A 12,500-nucleotide genomic window follows, 5' to 3' on the forward strand; every position below is an offset into this window, starting at 1 on the left:
CTTCTAAATAATACACTTGGTTCTTCCAATTACACCAAGGGACTCCCTCAGGGATCCTCTTACATCCCACCAAGCTGCCTCTGCTCCGACGTCACTATTTAATTCATCCAATAATTTTGATGGTTACAAATAAGTGCCATCCTTTTTAGGGCGTTACTTTACATCCATGCACCCTTTTCTCCAATCAGAAAGACTGTTATACTGTCACTAGAATTCTTGTTTACGCAAGCAATTTATCGTAAGCAGAACGAGCTCTGTGTTTACATGCAGTCACATCAGCACCTCTCGATATCCTAATCTATATTTACAAATATCAGACGGTAAGCTGGTATATGCAACTCTGCAATTCTTCAACTTGCTGTCGGCCATTGTATCATAACAACCTCATATAAGATTTACATTTGTTTTACCTACCCCTCGATCTACTTAAATGTCTACCTCTATCTACTGGCCTCTTACAGTGGCTTAAAGGCGGGTTAGCAGAAGATAAAAGTTATCAATATTCTTCTTTGAGTAGAGATTCTCTGATCATGAAATAATAATGTGTGAAACTGTTCCGCAGAAGTACCATAAAAATTAGCACACTGAGTGCATGAAATATATCCAGGCAATACCCTACATAGAAATGAGGTTTGTGAAAGTGCTCATGTTTATTTTCCATCATATTTTTCCTTTACATGTATTTGCTTGTTGGGGATCATGTAAATTTTATTACTTAGCATTCGATTTATGAAGAATATTTTCTTGTTTGGTGATTGATATTCAATCCTCCTTTAAGTCGACTGTGACCTTAGCCAGATTAATTTCTATGGCTGAGAGGGCAGGCAGATTTAAGACAAATTGTTCTCTAAATGAGTAAGGAAGTCCCAATGATGAAATTATGCATTTTTAACATGTATACCTTTGAAGGTAGTATTGTTTCTTCATCGGTTTTAATAAAAATAACAGCAAAGTCAGAAGAAAATGTTCTTTTTTTTTTAGCAGAATAATATTGTTTTGTGTATGTTCATGTTATTTTTTTTCAAGTCATCTTACCCCACCCCCACTCCAACCCTTTTTACTTTAATGCCAAATTTCTTCTTTGTGTTCAGCATTTTTTTAATATTCTTTATGCCACCACAGTTGACATCTGCCATTTCTTTTTATTTCTTTCTCGCTTTTTGCTCTACGTTCCTCTTCCTTTCCTTCTTGTTTTCCTTCTTTAATTTCATTTTTTTCTCCTCCATCTTGTTCCTTGTGAAATAATAATTATTGGTCTAGTTGTTTTTGTTGTTTTTATTCTGCATGGTTATTGTAACAGTTGTTGTTATTGTTATTGTTGTTGCCATCGGAGTTATTGCGGCCATTATTGTTATTGTTATATTATCTATTGTTATATTTGTTCGTTATGATTTATCATCATCATTAATGTTGTTTTTATTATCATTATACTTGTAGCTTAGGTTACCCTCTTTCTCATTCTCTCATTCCCTCCTACTACCCTCCTGATCCAATCCCCCTCCTCCCCTTCCCTTCTGCTTCCTTCTCCTCTTTGCCTTCTTCCTTTCCATAGTACTTTTCTCCTTCTCTCTCTAAATCTGTATCCTTCGTACTCACATACCCTCGAAACTTCCCACGTCTTAGCTCTCTCTTTCTCTAGCTGCCCCTCTCATAACATCTGTGTAATCTCAATCCCGGGAATCCCTCTCCCTCCCCCCTTATCCAAATACTTTCTATTTCTTTCTTCCTCCTCCACGTGTTTTCTCAGAGAGGCATGGGTGAAAACTTGTGAACTCTCATTTGAGAATTGAGTACTAGCAAGCGAGGGGATAAAAAAAAATGTCAGTTGTAAAGGATTAGAGTATCACAGAAGTTGTACACTAGGGCTGGCAAAGGTGGGGACTGATGGTTTTAGCCTCGTCAATTTAAGGGACCCAATGACTACGATTCCCACCCAGGATGGTCGACAAACCATGCTGCGTTTGTACGTCCGCGCAACAAAATTTAAGACAGTTCTTATGTGTCAAAGGGGGATGAAGGTGCACGAACTGCAGAAGAGGAGTGAAATACAGAGGACAGATCAACAACTTGCGCAGGGGAAGAGCAGACAATTGGGGGAGGATGTAGAGACTATGGAGAACGGGAGGGATGTAAGGGAGATGATCGTGAGTGGTGATCTGGTGAGAGAAGGAGACTCAGAAAAAGGGAGTGACCTCACGAGATCGGGGTCGGAGGATTAAAACCCACATTATCAACAACAGAAGACGGGAGGAAGTAGGGCAGGTTCTGGCAGATGTGGCAACAGTCTTAAGTTGAAGAGTGGCTGGAAGACTTCTACAACAGGATGCTTGCCTTCTACCTAGGAAACCCCTTTACATACATACATACATATACCAAAAGCTTTTCCCCCTTACGCAGGGGGTAGCCAAAAGAAAAAGGCACAGAAAATACTCCCACCCATTTCATTTCCCATATATTCCACTCTCCTCCACCCTCCTCCTTCCCTCCTATCTTGGCACCTCCTGGATGACGGGTCACCCCTGCATCCTGTCCACTGCCCTGGGTCAGAAGCAGTGTCGCAAGACACAGCACATCCACAGCAAGGCCGCTTCATAAGTTCGGCGACCCCGCTCTCCGTCCCCTCATGCAGGAAAGGAGAAGACGGGGAGAAATCCCTTCGGACTGCGTCAAAATTTTCTCACACATACTTCCTCACCGCCATCCACCACCCACTCCCCCTCATGCATCACAGCCTCATCTATACACAACCCTTCTCCATTCACCCCTATCTTCTGTCCTCTCCCGTCCTTCCTCAACAGACATTCCTCTCTTTTGTAAAGCCCCTTTCACCCCATCCATCCATCTCATCCTAGGACGCCCCCTCATATTCACTCCTTCCACCTCCGCCTTCCACACTTCTTTTACTAATCTTTCTTCATTCATTCTTTCCATGTGTCCAAACCATCCCAATACTCTTTCATCACACCCTATCTCCCAGCTCCCTTTCCACCCCTGTTCTCCTCCTCACCTCCTCATTTCTTACTCTCTTCCTCTCTCATGTTCCATGTTTCTGTTCCGTACATTGCTGTTGGTACAATCACTCCTTCATATAACCTCCTTTTAGCATCCATTCCCAGATGTCTATTTCTCATTACACTTTTTAATCCACCAAGGCATTTACTCGCTTCTCTCAATCTACATTCTACCTACACCCCCACTCCTCCCTTTCCTGTCACATTCGCACCCAAGTATCTGAAACTATCCACTTCCTCCAGTTTCTCACCCTTAATACTCACTTCCAGCCTACTGTCACTCTCTCCCTTTGTACATCTCATCACCTTAATTTTGCTCACATTTATCTTCAGCTTCCTTCTTTCACACACCTTCTCAAACTCTGTCACTAACTTCCTCAATCCCTCCTCTGATCCTGCTAAAAAGTGCAGTGTCGTCAGCAAGCAACAACTGGCTGACCTTCCACTTTTCTCCATTTTCTTTAATCATCTCCAACCCTTGACCCACTACCCTTGCATTCGCCTTTCGCACCACCCCATCCATGTAAAGATTGAACAGCTAGGCGACATAACACACCCCTGACGAAGTTCCACCTTTACCTCAAACCATTCACTCTCTCCATTTTTAATCCTAACGCAAGCTCTACTACTCTCATAAAAACTCTTGACAGCTCCTAGAAGCTTTCCTCCTATCCCATATATCTGTAGTACCTCCCACAGTGCCTTCCTGTCTACCCTGTTGTAAGCCTTTTCCAGATCCATAAAAGCCCAAAATACATCCTTACCTTTTCCTATAGCTTTCTCACATATCTGTCTTACCACAAACATCTGATCCACACATCCCCTACCTGTCCTAAAACCACACTGTTCATCACCATTTACTCCCTCTGTTCCTCTCCTAATCCTCTCAATCAAGACCCTCCCATAAGCCTTCCCAACTACACTCAACAAGCTGATCCCTCTGTAACTACTACACTCACACTTGTCCCCCTTTCCTTTGTAAAGCGGAACTATATAGGCACTCCTCCAGTCTTCTGGCACTCTATCCTCTCTTAAACAAACATTAGATAACCTCACCAGCCAGTCCACCATAGCTGTACCTCCTTTCTTCACACATTCTGCATGGCATCCATCCAACCCAGGTGCCTTACCTGCTCTCATCATCTTAACAGCTGCTTTCACTTCACCCTTCCCTATTTCTCCTCCATTTTCCTCACTCATGACTCATTTTCTTAGCGCTTCCCAGTGCAACTACCTTTCCCTCCCTATCCTCCTTCACATTAGCAACTCCCTAAAATACTCTGCCCACCTCCCTCTCACTGCCTTCTCTTCCATTATCATCTCTCCATCTGTACCTTTTGCCTTTTCTTCTCTACTTGATTCGTCTCCTCTTTCTCTTTTAACTTCCTTCAAAAACATCCTTATATTACCCCGCCTAAATGCGATGCAACAAAAGATCTAATAAAGTAGATGACCTGCATAATAAGAACATATATAAAGTCATCTCCCCATGCTCCGATAGTATTCAAAACGCAGGCTTTCCTGCCACACCTTACGTGTTAGAGAACCCACAGAAAGTCAAGGCACTCGTAGAATATTCAGGCATTGCAAAGACGAATGGAGCATTGGAGGAAAAGGAAAGTGGAATAACTAATGATGGAGGGAGAGGCCATTCAAGATAGACTCCACAATGGCACCAACAGAAGGAAATGACCAGAAGACAGAGGCAGGAGTTTTGCGGACAAGATGAGGCATGAAAATGTTGCACCTATCATGAAGTCGCTCGCGGGGGAGGACAAAAACCCAGGAGTTCTACCCATAAGCGAGGAAACACTGAAGAATATGAAAAAAAAAAACATCTTAAAGCAAGACCCGCAATACTAGAAATCAAAGTCAATGGTGACTATCATCCAACCCACGAAGTGATGTTTGAGCACATCATGAGAGAAAGGATCTGGAACCATGCTTTCTACAACAAGGGAGCAGAGGACCAACGGACACAAATGCGTCTGGATGGAATTTTCTCCTCAGCACCAGCCTATTTGGGACATGCAGACTTATCCCAGTGGAAAAGGAGCCTGGATGTCGTCCAGTAAATATAGGAGAGGTGCTGAAATGAATATTAGGGAAATAGATCATGGAGGTCGCGAAGGACGAGGTTCGAGAAGAGGTATGTAATCTCCAAGTGTGAGCGGGGCAACAAGCAGGATGCAAGGCAGCGATTCACGCCATAAGGAGGATATCTGAGGATCCAGACTGCCAAGCAATCGATGCATCTAACACCTTCAGCAACAAAAGTGGAGGTTATCCAATCATCAGAAGGTACTACTCAGGGAGACATGGTGGCCATGGCGTACGGTCCTGAAAGTATGCACCCGCAGCAGAAGATACAGCATAAAATACAAGGTTAAACAGGTAGCATATGCAGATGATCTCACGGGGCAGGGAAAGTAGCGGGGAATTTGGTGCAGACACAAAGTCCACACTTGGGTTATATTCCGAATGCAAAAAAGTCTGACCTCATAGTGAAGCCAGAGTATTTTGAGAAAGCCAAAAGTCTCTTTAAAGACGGTGAAGTGAAGGTAACTAGAGCGGGGAAAAGACACCTCAGTGCAATTATTGGTTCCAAATATTCTAAAAAGCAATGTATCAAAGACGATGTTAGCGAATGGGTGTCCGAATTTAGGCTACCAGCTAACTTCGCAAAAACTGAACCGCAGGCGACATATGCCGCATTTATATATGGTGTTAAACACAAGTGGTGTATCCTCGTGTGGAGAGATATCACCGAAGTCCTTTTGAGTGAATTAGCCAAAGGGGTTTTAGATGTAAGAGTGATTGGTTTCAAGCACTCTCTGTAAGACTGTCGGTCCTCGGCTAAGCTTGGGCGTCTCAGGCCAAAGTGCTGACCTAGCACTTCTAACTACATAGATGCCTTGCATCCATATCACATTTTCATACATTACATCATTGTCTAAGCCGTGGCTGCGAATTAAATTTTGTTAATAAAGTGTTTGGTGTTGAGTTACGCATCTATGTATATCATTACTGTGAGCATAGCGGTTATGTGAGTGGTTGGTGATATTAGGCATCTACCTTGATCATGTGTCTATCATGAGCTCATTGCATGATAGGAGTTTTTTCTTGTGTCTGAACACGTGAGGTTAGTGTTAATCATGGTGATGCGTGAGTGTTTCCTTATGTGGTTACATATGGCTTTCTCCTTTCCGAAAGGTGACTCGTGTCACATGATAGAAATTTAAATGAAAGGGGGTGGCAAGATCCATATATACATATAATGCAAATGATGTTTGTTATCTTAATTATTTGCATCACACTTAATAACCTACCACCCCTAAGTGAAGTACCACTAGAAAAAAAAATACATGCAATGGATGATATATATATATATATATATATATATATATATATATATATATATATATACATATATATATATATATTTATGAGTGGTAGGGTGGTGAGTTTAGACGCCAATAATCCGTTGAAGTTTTATTACTGACGTTTCGTCCAACTAGGACTTCTTCAGAGTGTACACAAATAAGACAATGACAACTTATATATTCACACAGCTCACCCCGTTTCTCCCCATTCAATGCTGCTGTCATCTCGCTTCCGTCTGGCCTCGTGGATAATTAGGCTACTTGATACCTTCGCCAAATCGACAAAACCGTCCCAATGATTACTACATAGGAGTGAAGTAATTTACGCTGCCTCAATTGTCCTCATTTGCTTTTTGTCAAGTCCATTATGGAGCACCTCTGTTTTTTCCCAATCCGGCAGGTGGCCAAAGTTGTCGATATGTACCACTAATGAGTTGGAGGTCCAGTTGGCTTTGACGTCATTTTTATGTTCCATCGTCCGCTTCTGAATTCCTCTGCTAGTTTCGCCATAGTAACTCGTGGGACAGATTTTACATGGAATTCTGTAAACTAAACAGTTATCTTCATCTTTGACTTTGTCTTTAACTTTATTTCTCACAACGTCGCCTATTTCTATTCCCGTGCTATATGCCAGTTTTAGGCCTGCCTTGTTGAGATTTTGTTCTATGACATTTGAGCACTTGGAGTTAGGTACGGTTCTCATCACTAGCCTCTTTACTTTTGCCACCCCTACTTCTTATTTGTAACGCCTTTTCCTTGTTTCTATATAGAAAGGCTACTGGGTAACATAATTTTTTGAAAATATCAAAAATGTAATTAATTTCTTCCTGGGAAACTTCCTCACCACATATTCAAAACGCTCTCAGGAAGAAACCTATAACGATTCCACTTTTTATTTTGTTGTGGTTTGCGGAGTAGTAATGCACGATGTCGTCTTTGTTCAGATTCTTGGCGTTTAAACTCACCACCCTACCACTCATTCTTTCTTCACACCTCAATATATATATATATATATATATATATATATATATATATATATATATATATATATATACACACACACACACACACACACACACACACACACACACACACACACACACACATATATATATATATATATATATGGATAACGATTTTGAGTATAATAGGTAGTAAAGTTTAATATATTGGTTTATAATAATGCAACAGTTGATATAAGTGCATATCGCAAGGGAATACATAATATGATACGCTAGCATACCATCCTGGAGGTAGTGAGGATCGAATTGTCAAAAAATGGTTATACACGTTATGTAAGAAGACATGGCTAGCAAGGGGAACGTCCTTAAAACTGCAGGATAGCAAGAACAAAGATCGGGTAAATGAGAAAGGAGTCACCGTAGGAGTTTCCGTCTATGATCTTTTCACTAGGGTGGGTGCGTGGTGGTCTAGAAACTTTGTTTATAATGTAGACATACAGCAACCTATTGCAAAGGAGGACTAGGAATATGAGGTAAATGAGTTCAGTGACAGAGAAAAATACGGATGTATTGGCTGGGGGGGGGGAGCGTTCAGTAGGTTAGAGGACGTATGGTTTAGCCATGTAACATAACTTTGTTTTTTCATTGGTAAGGACAGTGCCCTCGGGGGGATAGGGGGTCCAGGAGGGTGGTTATAGGAATCAATGTCGTGCTGAAGTTATAGGTCAGGATGTTGTGATGATGGCTAGGGTAAAGGCTAGTATCTCTGGAGAAGATTTGTCATGAACCTACAATGGAGATTGTCTCTTTGATCCTACGTTGTACCGAGGAAGGCTAGTCCTTACAAATAAATGAGACTGAAGTGGTGCTGGGAAAGAATATAAAGTGTTCCTTGTTAGTATGGATATGGTGGATGTCATCCTCAGTTGAAGTCTTGAAATGGCATCTGTCCAACGTAGTGTTATCAGGATTATGATTTAGTAATAGGGTGGAAACGGAATACAAAGGTAGGGCACACATGATAGTTCAATACATCGGATTTGCATTGGAGGAATTCTGAGGTAGGGATGTGTGATACCCACCGTCCATCTACCGATTTAATTATGTTGGAGGGTTGAAAGTAGAGTGAGATTATTGTGCAAATAAAGGTGTAGGGAAAGGGATAGACATGCCATCCAAGGAATCTCTTTTATGAGTCTAGGGGTATGTGAACATAGACAGCATCCATTCCTAACGTGGTCTCAAGTAGTGGGTAATAGTGATGCAGGTGTTGTGGTGAGAATGACTCTCTCATTTGTACTTTTTGTGCGCTAGGGTGAGTACTGAGTTCAGCCGTTCTAAATGGAGGACTTTAGTGGTGGTTTTGTTGTTTCCTGTATGACATGGAGGCGTTGGAGTGGATGATGTCCAGATGTTTGTATAAGTCGTTTGGTGCAATGGAGTAAAAGGTAAGGATTTATAGCTCGCGAAGTCTGGAGGAGTATGTGAGTGAGAACTTGTGTAATTGTGCAAATCTGTTGATGAGCGTGTCCACCGACTAAACTCGATTCCGTGCATTTATTGACTCGTTCTCGACAATCCTATCCAGTTTGTAAAGATTGGCTGCCATGCTGTCTGTCTAATTTTGGACGTTGTCCAAATCTTCTGTTGCCGTGCCAACTAGGTCTTTGGAAATGGAGCCCATGAAATTGAAAATTCCAGTGCTAAATTTAGGTCGGTATGTCATTAGATAACGTAGAGAGAGTATGGTGGTTATGGATTGGCGATTGAGTGACATTTGAGTTACATGCCTGGCCTTCAATAGTGTTATAAGGGGTGATTTAGAGACCTGCCGCCTAACTTTGATTGGTGTGAGGTGGGTTAGTGGGGTAGACTGATACCTGAACTTGATTGGTAATAGGGGGCTAAATGCGAGGTTAAAAATAACTGTAGTCTGCGAGATAAGGCACTCATCAACAGAGGACGCAAGTCTATTTATTTGGGAGTCACAATCCTTTTGAGTATATTAATCAACGGGATTACAGATGTAAGAGTGACTGGTTGCAAGCACTGTCTCTGTAAGACTGCCGGTCCATGGTCAGGTTTGGGCGTCTCAAGTCAAAGTACTGACCTATCATTTCTAACTACATAGATGGCAGGCTTCTATCCATATCGCCTTTGCATACATTACATAGCTGTCTAAGTCGTGGATGCGAATTACATTTTGTTTATTAAAGTGTATGATTGTGTTTGGTGTTGAGTCACGCATCTATGTATACCATAACTGAGAGTATAGTGGTTATGTGAGTGGTTGGTGATATTAGGCATCTTTCTTGATCATGTGTCCATCATGAGTTCACTGGATGATAAGATTTTTTTTCGTGTCTGAACACGTGACTTAATTAAAGTTAAACAATATATAATATAATAGGGTAGTCGATCACAGTCATTGACAAGAGAGGGGGCAATGAACTGTGTCTATGGGAGACAAATCCTGACTGCTTCCACCACACAGTTCCGCTACCTGAAAGAAAAACATCCAAAAGCAAGACCAGCAACCCTGGACTCTAAATTCAGTGGTGACTACCTCCCACCCCACGAGGTAGTCTTTGACAGCATCACAAGAGAAAGGATCTGGAACCTTGCTCTACACACCCAGGGAGCGGCGGGACCATCGGGTTTAGATGCGACTGGATAGAAATGTCTCCTTAGTGACAACCTATTTGGAACGTCAGCGGGGGGTTGCAGGAGCCTATCGCTGGTTTGGCGAAGAAACTGGCGACTAAGGACTGTCAGCACCTGGAGGCATACACAGCGTGCAGACTTATTCAGCTGGATAGGAAACCTGACTGTCGTCCGATTGGTATAGGCGAGGTGTTGAGAAGAAAAATAGGAAAAACCATCATGGAAGTCGGGAAGGACAAGGTGCGAGAAGCAGCTGGCAACCTGCAGGTGTGCGCGGGGCAACAGGCGGGTTCCGAGGCAGCAGTCCACACCATGAGAAAGGTAATCGAGGAATCAGGCTGCGAGGCAGTCCTATTAGTCGATGCATCAAACGCATTCAAGAACTTAAATAGAGAGGCTACTATACACATGAAAATTAAATGCCCAGTATTGGCCAGGTATGTGGAGAACACATACAGAGAACCTGCAAACCTATTTGTCACCAACAGGGTTGAGAAAAAAAGAAACGAAAGTGGAGATCATCAAATCCGCGGATGGAACCACTCAGGGAGATCCGGTGGCCATGGTAATGTACGCGCTCGGTCTTATGCACCTGCAGCAGAAGATACAACATGAGGACACCATGGTCAAACAGGTAGCATATACAGATGATCTCACGGGGGCAGGAAAAGTAGCTGACTTAAAAAAGTGGTGGGATCTAGTGTTGGCACACGACCCGGGCTTGGGTTACATTCCGAATGCAAAGAAGTCTGTCCTCATAGTGAAGCCAGAGTACTTTGACAATGCCAAAATCCTTTTTGAGAACAGTGAAGTGAAGGTAACAAAAGAGGGGGAAAGACATCTCGGTGCAGTGATCGGCTCAGAATCCTTTAAAAAGGAATATGTTGAAAAGAAAGTTAACGAATGGGTTGCGGAAGTTAGGCAACTAGCCAACTTTGCAAAGACCGAACCGCAGGCGGCATATGCCGCGTTCATATGTGGTGTTAAACATAAGTGGAACTACATATTAAGGACGGTACGAAACATCACCGACCTACTAAGACCCCTTGAAGAAACCATCAGAAACGAGCTAACACCGGCAATCACCAACGGACGGACAATAAATGAAGAGGAAAGAAAACTTATTGAACTTCCACCTAGAATGGGAGGGCTAGGTATCTCCAACCTGCTAAACCTCGCCGACATAGAACACCAAAACTCCATGAAACTCACGTCCTCCTTGACAAACAACATCGTGTCACAAGATCAACGGAAGGAGACTAACATGGAGGAAATCAGAGAAATTAGAAGAAACATTTCAAAGGGAAGGGAGGAGAGGCAGAAGTTGGAACTTCAAGCACTTCTAGCTCGGCTATCGAGTTGTATAAAAAAATAATAATAATAACAATGGCGCAGGAAGTTAGGGCGTCCAATTGGCTGACAGCACTACCAATCAGGACAAAGGGATTCACCTTAAACAAAAGAGAATTCACGGATGCCATTGCCCTAAGATATGGATGGCTATTGGGAGGGCTGCCTAACAGATGCTCCTGTGATGTACAGTTTACTCCAGACCATGCGATGATATGCAAGCAGGGTGGATTTATTTGCATGCGACATAGTGAGGTAAGAGATCTCACTGCCCAAGTACTTCAGGAGGTGTGCAAGGATGTGACTACCGAACCAACATTGCTCCCACTAGGAGATGAGAACTTCAGATACTGCACGTCCAACATATCAGATGAAGCAAGAGTGGATGTCAGCGCAAGAGGTTTCTGGACACGTGGACAATTGGCTTTCTTTGACATGCAAATATTTGATCCGATGGCCCCCTGTTACAACAACCTAACTATTGAGGCATCCCACTCCCGGAACGAGTATGAGAAGATCAGGATGTACGAAGAGCGTATATAGAATGTAGACCAGGGCTAATTCACTCCTATAACCTTTACGACTTCAGGTGGGATGGGTCCTAGAGCAAAGGCATTTTACGCTCGGGTGGCAGAGATAATGGCTGAAAAGAAACAACAACAAAAAAGCAGCATCGTTTCATTGATGATATGTAAACTGTCATTCTCACTCCTAAGATCAGCCCTCCTATGCCTGAGAAGTACCAGGTCCCCACCGCCCAAATCAGCACATATACAAAACCTAGATTTTGAGCTGACGGTGGTTGACAGTAGGGTAAATGAACTTTTGTATTAGGCATTATTAAAAAAAAAATAATAATAATAAATAAGTAGATAAATAAAAGGGTCGTCGACCACAGTCATTGGCGAGAGAAAGGTCAATGAACTGTCTGTGGGAGACAGATCCTGCTGCTTTCACCACACGGTTCCACGAGGATGGAGGTCGTATTTAAAAAAAAAAAAAAAAAAAAAAAAAAAACTAGTAGTAGTAGTAGCAGCAGCATTTCGTAGTGGTGGTGGTAGTTACAGTAATAACAGTAGTAGGCTCTTTAACTCCGATAACCTATGAGACTTCAGGCGGAATGGGTCCAA

The 12,500-nt window shown here is 42.5% G+C and overlaps 1 pseudogene; it reads left to right on the forward strand.

Annotated features, from left to right (window-relative positions):
- The first annotated feature begins 4,952 nt into the window (after positions 1–4,952).
- Positions 4,953–12,500, forward strand: part of LOC143032659 (uncharacterized) — a 13,345-nt pseudogene continuing 5,797 nt past the window's right edge.

The sequence above is a fragment of the Oratosquilla oratoria genome, chromosome 14 (assembly GCF_046742065.1).
Source record: "Oratosquilla oratoria isolate Oo_2021 chromosome 14, ASM4674206v1, whole genome shotgun sequence".
NCBI lineage: Eukaryota > Metazoa > Arthropoda > Malacostraca > Stomatopoda > Squillidae > Oratosquilla > Oratosquilla oratoria.